The following is an 8,404-nucleotide window of genomic DNA, read 5'->3' as shown; positions in this document are numbered from 1 at the left end:
TGACAATTGTTCTGTATAAAAAATTCTAAGCATTGTTCCAAGGCCATTAGTTCTGCCATGTTGTTAGTGGCTTTTCCTAAGTGTCCATGGAAGAGGGAGATTATGCTACCTGTATCATCCCTTAGAACTCCCCCAAAGCCAGCCACCCCCGGGTTTCCTTTGGAAGCTCCATCAATGTTGTACTTTAAAAAACCTTCAGGGGGAGGATGCCAGAATTCCTCCACCTTATCTCTCATGCTTGCTTTCCTGTCTAGACCTTGAGGAATAAGCCCCTGCATGTCTAACAGCTGGAGGATTCTTAACTCTTCTACTGAGGGAGGATTTTTGGGGAGATTCCTAACCATGGTGCCAACTGTCTCCTTAAGTTGTTTTACGATCAGCTTCACCAGGCTAAGTGAGTCAGTCTTTACCTCTTTGAATATTCTTTTGTTCCTTTCTTTCCACACATTCCAAATAATGAAGCTCGGCAAGAGATCCCAGGCTGTATTGAGAACTTCATTATCAAAAAAATTATTCCTCCAATTGTTAAGAGTGTTAGCAATACTTTCTTTGTCTCTATCAGACTGTTTGAAGATGTTGGTAAAAAAATCCCATATCCTGTCGGTGAAGATACAGTTGTTGAGAAGATGCTCGATAGTCTCCTCATGGGTCTCACAGAGATGACATCTGGAGGGTCCCAGCATGCCCCTTTTTTTAAGGTTGTCCCAGGTTAAAATTTTCCTATGGTGAACTAACCACATGAAGAGTTTGATTTTCATCCAACCTTTGTGTCTCCAAAGCTTCTACCAAGTTTTATTTGGAGCTTGGGGTTCCTGATCAAGGAGAAAACCTTTAGCTTCATTAATATTAAAATTGCCCTCTTTGTTGTTACCCCATCTCAGTTGGTCCTGCCCTTCCGTTACTAAAATTATTCTCTAATCCAGCATTCTCTTAAGGGACTATGCTTTACTGTTGAGGGTCCTATCCTCTCTGCCCTCTATTTTTTTCCAAATTCTCCATTTTCTAACATTATATGGATTCTCCCAAAAGTCTTTCGCCTTTACTAAACCTTGATTGTTAGTCTCATGCTTGAGGCCTAAAAATTCTTCCTTCAGTAGATTAGGTTCTTGTTGCCATTTGTCCTCCCAGAAAAGTGCCAGATCTCCCTCTCTGATTTCCCAGAAACTATTTTTTTGAACCACTTCTCTATTCTCCCAGGCCTTGTTCCATATGGGGGAGCCTTTCACTGTTCCAGTCATACGTATGATTTCAGAAGCCGGCCAGGCATTGGCATATTTTTCCTTCCAGATGCTTGCCCATTGAGCTTTAGGATCCTTAACCCACCTCCACCAAAGTTTGGCTCCAAGAGCCTTGTTGAGAATCTCAGGATTGTCCAAACCCAGGCCTCCTTGGTTCTTGGGTTTGCAGATCTTTTCCCATGAGACTAAAGCCCATTTTTTCCTTGTTTCCTCTTTGCCCCAAAGAAAATCTCGTTGAATATTCCGAAATTGCTGTAAGACTCCTATTGGAGCTGGGAGGGCTGATAGCATAAAGATTGGGATCGCTTGGAGAACTACTTTAGTAAGAACCAATCTACCAGCTAAATTTAAAGATCTATTTGTCCATTTCCTGACTTTGTCTTGCATTTTAGTTACTAGAGGATCCCATATACTCTTGTGTTGGGGTTTAGCTGTAAGAGGAACTCCCAAATACTTAGAGGGAAGGGATTCGCTTTGAAAGCCTAAAATTCTAGAGACATTTCTCTGGATGGAAATATGAGTGTTAAAGAAAAAGACTTTTGATTTGGAAAGGTTTACTTCCATACTTGTAGCCTTCATGAAGTCATTCAAAATTTGTTTGTAAGCAAGTGCTTCTTTAACTGTGGGAATTCTCTATAACATGGTATCATCTACAAACCGTTGATGACTCAGAACTTGCCCATTCTCTGAAAGTTGGAGTCCTTGAATTTTTCCCATTACTCTTGCATTCTTGATGGACTGCCCCAGCCCTTTCATCATGAGGATGAAGAGAAAAGGAGAAAGCGGATCTCCCTGTCTAAGACCCCTGGAAGGGAGAAAAAGTTCAGAAGGAGAGCCATTCACTAAAATTGAAAAGCTAGAAGAAGTCACAAGGGCCATGACCCATCTCACCCAATTATGATCGAAACCAAACGCTATGAGCACTTTTTTGATGTACGTCCAATTTACTTTGTCATATGCTTTGGCTATGTCCAGTTGCATGATCATGCCCGCTCTCTTGTAGACGAGTGAACCACCTCGTGAGCTTGAATTATGTTGTCCATAATTTGTCTTCCTTCTACGTACCCTGTTTGTTCCCCGGAGATGAGCGTGGGCAGCAGGGGTTTGAGTTTGTTAGCCACAACCTTGGAAATTATCTTGTAGATATCATTGCATAAGGCGATGGGCCTGTATCTCTTTGGTGTTTGAGCATTATCCTGTTTTGGAATAAGGGCAATAAAGGAGGTATTGAGAGCTTTCAAAATGGTCTTGTTCCGCCTGGAGTCTTCGACAATCTCGACAATATCCCTTTTAACAATATTCCAGCAGGCTTTGAAGAAATCCACATTAAATCCATCTGGACCTGGTGCCTTGCCATTTTGCATTTCCTTGAGGACCTCACTAATCTCCTGTTCAGTCATAGGTCTGTTGAGATTACAATTATCCTCTCTGGATACCAGTTTAGGTATATGTTTAATTAAGTTCTTAATGAAAGGTTCTCTTCCTGAAAAGTTTTCCTTGGCAATGTCCCGAAAATGCTTTACTAACACTGCATCTATCTCCTCATGGGATTGAAGAATTTGGCCATTCTCGTCCTTGATCGAAGAGATTCTGTTGTGAGTTTTGTTCGCAATGGTAGATCTGTGGAAAAATTTAGTATTTCGTTCTCCTTCTTTTAGCCATAGAACCCTGGATTTTTGTTTCCAAAAAATTTCTTCTTGTTTACACAACATTTCCCATTCTTGGTGATATTTCTCTGCTTGATCATTTTTGTCTTTATCAAAGCCATTCTTGATCAGAGCTTGGTTGAGCTCTAGGATTTTGTTTTCCACAATTTTTTTACTTGTGAAAATATTGCCAAATTCCTTCTGGTTCCATTCCTTTAGCTTCTACTTGATGTGTTTTAATCTCTTATGTAGTAGGAACATGGAAGATCCCTGAATCTACAGGTCTTCAGCCCACCATTTTCCAATGTTGCTGATGAAATCCAAGTGTGAAAGCCAAATATTTTCAAACCTAAACAATTTGTTTCTTGGGGTGCCAATGCCCTTGATCTCCATTTGAATCGACCAGTGATCTGAGCCTCCAAAAGGAAGAATATCTGCTATTATTTCCTTGTCTAGAAGCATGAGCTCTTCAGAGATCATGAATCTGTCTAGCTTGGAAGCTACCTGGGAATCCCCTCCTCTTTTATTGTTCCAAGTGCAAAGACCATTATTTGTCTCAATGTCTACCAGCTTCATGTTTTCTGAAAAACATTGGAAAGCTGAGGAATCTTTGTTTAGTGCTCTTGTGCCCCCTTTTTTCTCCGAGAGAGATCTAATCATGTTGAAATCTCCTCCTATAACCCACGGTAGCCCTGCAAATCTATTTCAAAGGTCCACTAAGGACTCAATAAACTTGATTTTGTCATCTAACCTTTGAGGGCCATAAACATTTGTTACAAGATAAGTGTCCCTGTCTCCTACTGGCTATATAACAACTGATAAATAATTCCTTGATGCCTCCGCATCAATAATACCTACTTTTTGGGGATTCCAAAGGATGAGGATACCCCCTGTTGTATTTTCTGCTTTGACTTCTATAAACTCATATCTACTGAGCCACTTACTATGGATTTGTCTTATCTTTTGAACAGAGCATTTTGTTTCTTGGACAAAAATTATATCCGGAGCTACCTGTTTCATTCTATTATTCAACATTCTCTGTTTTCTTTTGCTTCCTAGACCTCTGATGTTCCAAGTTGTAAACTTCATAATTACTGATTGGTAAAGGAGTAACTGGTTAGGTCTTTCATCTTACCTGAGTCTATCATGAGCTTTCCACATTCCATTAATAGCTTGTTCTGCTTTTTTCTGCCCCTTTTTTTCCCCGGGTTTCTTGGAGCCAATCCTGGAGTTGATTTTACCGCTTTCATTCCCTGCTTGCCCTGTCTTTCAATGTTGTTATCTTCTCCCAAGCCCTTTGTCTGAGTTTTCCATAAGAATAACTGCTTTATTCGATTGCATTCCTCTTGTGGTAGAGATTCTACTCCACCTGTTGTTCCCTTACTCAAGAACCCTTCTAGATCTAGGTTTTCTCTGTCGAGAATCTCTTGTAACTCATTGTCTTCCATTTCCATCTCACTCTGGGTCATTTCTTGATCCATATCCATCTCTGATTCACTCATCATGATCCCTTTCTGTTTTTCCTTTACCTGTTCCTGATCTTGTTCTGCTTCCTTTTCCTGCTTATCATCTCCATCCTTCATAACTTGGTTTTCAACTGCTGCATCTTCCTCCTCTTCAAGAACATGGAACTGATTTGGCCTCACTTTTTGGTCTCCACTTTGGTGATGGTTTGGCCCTTTTTTTCCGTTTTTACCTTTATGAACTACTTTGTGAAAGCCATCTGTTTCTTTCATTGTGTTAGGTTTGCTTTTGTTCTCCGCCTTACTGAGAGGACAGTCTCTAAGAAGGTGCCCGTGTTCATGACATTTTCGACATCTAAATGGAATATGCTCGTAGTCAACCGTCTGCACCCATTCCTCATCATAAACCTCCAATATGACCTCGTCCGGAAGTGCTCTAGATAGGTCCATCTCTACACAAATCCTGCAAAGGAGGTATATTTTCCCCTTCTTGTGGCTTTAGAAGTTTTGACATACCTCCCTAATTTATTTCCTATGGCTGTTAGTGATTCTATTTGCCAATAATCTAGAGGTAGCGAATAGAGTCTTACCCAAACCGAGACTGAGGTAAAGGTTTCCTGCTCCGGCACGAAGTTCATCATCCATGGCCGCATGTAGAGCCCTGTTGCTGCATAGAAGTAGGGCCCACCTTCAAACACTCTGTCTTTGTCCTCAATGTTCGCAAACACCACAGTGAAAAAACCCTTGGATCCTAGATGAAGATCAATGCTTCCTTTAGGCTTCCAGTGGTATCTGATCCATGTTTGTAAAGCCTTTTTGGTGGGCCATAGTCCCATGAATTTGCATATGATTGCATAAGTTTGCATGTGCTCCCTGTGGGCCTGCAGCTCAGGGTTATTTAAGATTACTTTGGGAGTGACTTCAGCTTTGGGCTTGCACGGTCCCTGTTGTTTCTTGTCTTTTATTCCCTGTTTTTTGTCATTTTCCTCTTTGTCCTTTGTGCCATCCTTCTCCTTCTCCTTGTTACTTTCTGTTTCCTCTTTCCAATTTTTTCCTCCTTCCATCGTGTTACCTCTGCCTGAATCTGGAGGTGTCTTGCTCTTGTTAACCACTACCTCACTGTAGGAGGGAGTGGAGCTCCCTCCTCTGCACCCGTCCATGGAGAAAATCCTGTGCAAAAAACCTCAACCCTGGTTTTCCGCTCTTCAGCTCTCTTCCCACGCTAGTTTCGGTCAATCCACTGGGTGTATACCCTAATCTAATTTAAATTCATTTTCATTTTATAAAGGTTTACATATTAAAAAGAGTTTCTACTTGTCAAATATTTGAGAGATCATGGTTGAGATGAATCAAACTGACTTTTAATGAATACAACATTGATCATTTTACTTTAACAAAGTTTATATGTGAATGAATCATTTTTTTAAATTATATATTTAATTTTTCTTTGACATGAATTAGAAGTATCAAAAGAAAGAACTTAATAATAATAGTAATAATTTATTTTTGTGTGGTCTAGATTTGTTAAATATTTTTTAATGGTTCAATGCAGAGAATGAATGAAAAGAATTTGATTTACAACATTTTCTTAGCTATTTTTTCACTTATTTATTTTAATTTAGCTATATTTAAATCAAATAACATGAATTAGTTATTATATAACCCTTGTTTTTATACCATTATATTATAATAATTTCAACTTAAAAAAACAAAAAAACAAAAACAACCTTACTCCGTGAGTTAGATCAATTAGTCAAATATTTATTACCTAAGCACGCGTCAATTTTCCTCCCCACCTTTTAAGTTAAGATCTGACATAATCTACCACTAACCATTTTAATAAACTACATTAAAAAAATAAAATAAAAACCAACTCCAATTAAAAAAAACATTTAAAGTACTATAACCTAGTGTAGCATTCACCCACTTTAACCAACAATTAAAGGAAACATTTAAACTACTATAACCTAGTATAGCATTCACCCACTTTACGCGTACGTTCAACCCATTGCGATCTTATCGGATCCCCTTTACTCATACCACTCTACTAATTGGATTATTCATCCTCTGTCACGCTCGCCACTGAACGCTGTCATTTGCTTTGCAGTTGAGACTGGCTGGTATTGATGAAGAGTGTATGGTTAAATATTAAACATTTAGAGAGTCGCTGCTGTGCAGTTTTCATTCCTATCAAAATCATCTCGCTGTTCAATAAAGGGAATCTTTTACAGATTTGACCTGTTTTTGAAGTGCATTAATCTCTTTTTTCAATTAGAATTTTTAATTTTGTATTAGAATTAAATTATTATTCTAATTATTGATCCACGACTCATCTCGTCCACAATTAAATCTACTTTCTCTGAGATAAGCATTCAAGGGTTCTTCCTCTGCTGTAATGGCTGCTGCAAGTGCAAACTCTTTCGTTAACCCAAAGTGGAGCAAAGTGATTCCCGTGGAGAGTGTGCCAAGAATCATGCCCACTCAGGAAGAGAGACCCACCACGTCCTCATTACTGGTCTCTCTTCAAACTGCAATTCCTGTCATCGACATGGACAAGATTATCAGAGACAACAAGAAATTCTGTTTGTACTGATTTTCCTGGATGATTGCTGCTAATGCAATGAATTCTCAGATTGTCAACCATGGGATTCCTCATTCTTTAATTGATGAGATAAAGGGTGTAGCTAAAGAGTTCTTTAACCTTCCATTACAAGAAAAACAGAAATATGCTCCCCAAGAAGGAGATGTTCAGGGATATGGTAAGACGTTCGTGATAGCTGAGGATCAAACGTTGGATTGGGGTGACTTGCTTGCTTTGGCACTTATGCCTCATGGCCTCAAAAATCTCACCCTCTGGCCCACCGTCCCCACAAATTTCAGGCAACTAAAATTATAATTATAATCCGACTGATGGGTATTGTCAGCACATTAATTTATTATTAGTATTGATCAGAGTGATGGGTATTGTTATAAAGAGCTTAATTGGTTGATGGGCAGGGATAGTGTTGAGAGGTATGCAATAGAGGTGGAGAGAGTCGCTCAAGAGGTGTTGAGTTTGTTTGCTGAAAGGTGTTGAGTTGTTTGCTGAAAACTTGAATCTGGAGGCCACTGATTATTTCAAGGAGAAGTTTGGGTCAGAGCCCATGAATTTAATGCGCATGAACTTACCCTCCTTGCCCTACACCAGAGCTCGTTCTCACTCTGATGGACGGGGAATAACATTGCTCCTGCAGGATGACGAAACAGTAGGCTTGCATGTCCGGAAAGATAATCAATGGATTCCTGTGGAACCCATTCCATATGGCCTTGTTGTAAACACTGGGGACTTGCTAGAGCTAATAATCCCAATACTTGAGGACTCGGGCATTCTGGATTGCCTAGATTTTGTTGCAGACATTGATAAAATTTCTGAAGGTCTAATCATGATGTTACTCTCATATTGTCTATTCTGTACGTAGGTAATGACAAACGGGAGATATAAAAGTATGGACCATCGTGCAGTAACAAACGCAGAGAGAGGCAGACTCTCAATTGCGCTGTTCTACAGTGCAGGTATGGATGCAGAGGTGGCTCCAGCATCGAAACTAGTGGATGAACAACACCCGTGCTTGTACAGGAAGAATACATTCGCTATTACCTGTTGAGACAATTTAAAGGGAAACACCCGCTTGCAGACTTCGCCAAGCTTGACATTAATTAGCAGTACTTAAGGTCAGCCGCTGCTTGTCAAACAAATCGGGCTGTCCAATAATGTTGTCATATGCTGGTTTGCTTTTCAAAAAACCAGCTCATTACATTAAACTAATTTAAGAGTAAAACACAATAATTAAGTATCAAGTTTCTTTCTTTGTAATAAGGTTTTATTTTAAATCTTGCCCATTGCTTGTGCTTAAGTCTTTTTCTTATTTGTCCATAAAAACATGGGAAGAAATTCCATTCCTTAAAAACATGGGAAGAAATTCCATTTCATTCATCAGACTTCACCTGCATTCATAAGACAACCATGGAGCCTCAATATCCACATTACTTAAATAAAATTAGTGAAATCCCAATTACT

The 8,404-nt window shown here is 39.4% G+C and overlaps 1 pseudogene; it reads left to right on the top strand.

Moving 5' to 3' along the window:
- Positions 1-6,742: 6,742 nt before the first annotated feature.
- LOC149200090 (protein LATERAL BRANCHING OXIDOREDUCTASE 1-like) lies at positions 6,743-8,047 on the top strand (annotated as a pseudogene).
- The last annotated feature ends 357 nt before the right edge of the window (positions 8,048-8,404 follow it).

Source organism: Pinus tabuliformis, chromosome 2_1 (assembly GCF_031772625.1).
Source record: "Pinus tabuliformis cultivar Carrire ecotype Pingquan chromosome 2_1, CPIR1, whole genome shotgun sequence".
Lineage (NCBI taxonomy): Eukaryota > Viridiplantae > Streptophyta > Pinopsida > Pinales > Pinaceae > Pinus > Pinus tabuliformis.
Note: the sequence above shows the minus strand (reverse complement) of the source record. Positions and strands in the feature narration are given on the sequence as shown.